Source organism: Carlito syrichta, unplaced genomic scaffold, assembly GCF_000164805.1.
Source record: "Carlito syrichta isolate Samal-C Ts95f unplaced genomic scaffold, Tarsius_syrichta-2.0.1 Scaffold147818, whole genome shotgun sequence".
Classification (NCBI taxonomy): domain Eukaryota; kingdom Metazoa; phylum Chordata; class Mammalia; order Primates; family Tarsiidae; genus Carlito; species Carlito syrichta.
In genome coordinates this window covers 5,644-8,271 of record NW_007091914.1, presented here as the reverse complement: position 1 = coordinate 8,271, position 2,628 = coordinate 5,644, and the positions used below count along the sequence as shown (strand labels likewise).

Below are 2,628 nucleotides of genomic sequence, written 5' to 3'. Positions count from 1 at the left end.
CCTGACCCTTCCCTGTGTCTTTTGTTCTCATCCCCTTCCCTGACTTAGGTAGGCTGGAGCCTCCCTGCCCTCAACACACTTGAGGATGGGGGCAGGACAGGCCACCCCTTGGGAGGGGCTGGGCCCTGCTCAACAGGCAGGCAGCCTTGGGCTGTGGCTCTGCCCTAGAGGACGACCCTCAAGAAGTTGGGTGAGCGCAGCATGTGGCCCCACAGCCGTCCTGGCCCCCAGGCTCTGCCGCACGTTGTCTCTATCCAGAGACCTGCCCTGCAGGGCCAGCCCAACGCTCACTGCCCTCCCTCAAAGGTTAGCTGGCGGTCGCCAGGGCTGGGCCCATTCACACAGGGCGGCTGTGCTGTGTCCATGGCTGTGGACTTAGGACCGCCCCTATTGGCCCCGTAGTTCACGGCCCCCTCCTGCCAGGGAAGGCTCTGGCCCAGCTGTCCGGATTTCTGCCCAGACCAGCAGGTGTGCGGTTTCCGCAGTGAGAACTCGCTCAGATTTTGGCAAGTCCATTCCCAGAAACCCTACCTCGGCTGCCCCCCTCCCACTCACCCATGCAGGCCTGGAGACAGGTGCAGACCCAGCCGGCCGGCAGAGGGGGTTCCCTTCCCAGGCATGGCCTGGCACACAGTCCACCCTTAGGTTGTACTACCTCAGCTGGCCTAGAGGACTAGGCCAGGCCTCTCCTCTGTCCCAACCCTCCCCACCCCACCTTCTGTTTTCCCAGCCTCACCCAGGCACCCTGAAATGTGGGAATCTCAGCCAGGAAATTAAAATAGAAACCACTTCTGCTCCCTCCCAGGAGACAGAGATAAGGGGGTGTCCTGAGGCCCAGCACGATGACGGGCCTAGGTGTCAGGAATGCAGCACACATGCCATCCACCCTCCAGGACCGTTGGGCCCTGCCTCCATAGTTCTAATCTGATGTCTACCCCTTCTAAGTGTCCCCACTGCCCAAGGACTTACCTGTAGTGTCTAAGCTGGAGTCCAGGGCTCAGTGAAGACCCCGGCCTCTTGCCCCTCCAAGTAGCACTCTTCCCCTCCCCAGGCCTGGGGTCTTTCCTCCAGTGTGGGCTGCCAGCCTCTGACCTCAGCAACCCTCCCACCCCTCCCAAGACCCTTGCTCTGAAGAAAAGACGTGGGCTGTGAGGTGTCCCATCCCTTGGGCAGGCAGGCCCTGAGAATGCCCTCTCCCAGGCCGTGCACCCTCTGCTGTCAGACATCTGGGCTGTGGTGCCCCCACCAGCCGCCTTGGCAGGTAGGGACAGCCATGTGTCCCTCTGGGCTGCTCGGGGTCTGAGCCTGAGCTTAGAAATAGGGAGTGGGTACGAGTTGGGAGGCAAGGACCGGGCACCCAGCTTTGCTGTCCTTCAGCCCTTCCCTACTGATGGGGCAACAGCCCAACCTGTGCCAGCGGCCCCCCAGGGCCAGGACACTTGGGCGTGGTAAGGATGACCTGTCTTGCCCATTCTGCCGAGAGCTTCCTGTCCCCGCTCAGCTCAGCCCAGGTACCTCTGCAACAGAGCAGAAAGTGGGGGTCTTGCCAGCGTCATGAGGATGATAGAGGGCATCATCATAGAAGGGGATGGAAGATACCATGCCAACCGGCCCCACGCCTGGCCCTCTGGACCTGCCCGCTTGCTCCACACCCTGCCACCCTCCCATTACCACATGTCTGGTGCCACCGTCTCTAGGCAGGACCCACCCTGCCCTGGCCTGCGGCCCACAGCCTCAAAAGTGGAGACCAGGACCACTGTTCTGCCCTCACTGATCCGTGTCCCTTCCTGCCAGGCCCAGGAAAGTTGTCACACCAGGGAGCCTCTGACCATGGCCCAGGGACTATAGCTGAGGTGACAGGGTCGTGCAGTGGCTGGATACACTCCCACCTCAACCCATCCTTTCCCCCCAACCCCCTCTCAGGGTATGCCCTGTGCTGAGTGCCTATTCACTTTCCAGGCAGGGCTGGGCCCCCGGGGTCCTGTCTGCAGGGGTGTCTCTCCAGAAGATCCCTAGGCCTAGCCAGCCCTGTCATCCAGAGCAGCCATGGAGGTACTAGGCAGGGCGGAGTCGGAAGGTAATGCCTCTGCCACAGGGCTCCCAAGCTGGCAGAATGGAACAGGCAGCTGAGAGAACTTGGCAACAGACACCGAGTGGGGCTGTGGCCCACGGAAGTTACTGAGTGAGAAGGGCTGCCTGCCCAGGGAGGAAGGGCTGCCCACTGGCAGATGCCTCCTGCCTGTTCTCTGCCTTGGCTGGCACAAGTCCCATGTGCAAAGCGGAGCTGGTCAGGCTGGTCAGTCAGGCTGGGGGCAGCATGTGTTTCTGGGCCAGTGTTTCCACGGACGTGGCAGCACTACAGGGTGTGTATGCAAGGAGTTGGGGGCTGCCCCAGAGAGCCAGGCCAGGGCAGAGCCACCACCAACACCCAGTCTCCAGGCTGAGGACTTGGCAGTCCTGGGTGACCATAAGAGGCGAGGGGGGGACACCGGGCCCGGCCATCGGGGCTCTGACTCCCCCAGGCCTGAGACTCCTCTGGGGCCAGGAAGCCCAGAGACTGGCCTGTGAGGGGGGAGAGGGAGCTTGTTGGGTGAGGAGGAGACGCCCACCACGTGGGCACGGGGGCGC

General features: G+C 62.6%; 1 pseudogene; it reads left to right on the top strand.

The window, feature by feature from the left end:
- Positions 1–2,228: 2,228 nt before the first annotated feature.
- LOC103251866 overlaps positions 2,229–2,628 on the top strand; it is a 6,025-nt pseudogene continuing 5,625 nt past the window's right edge.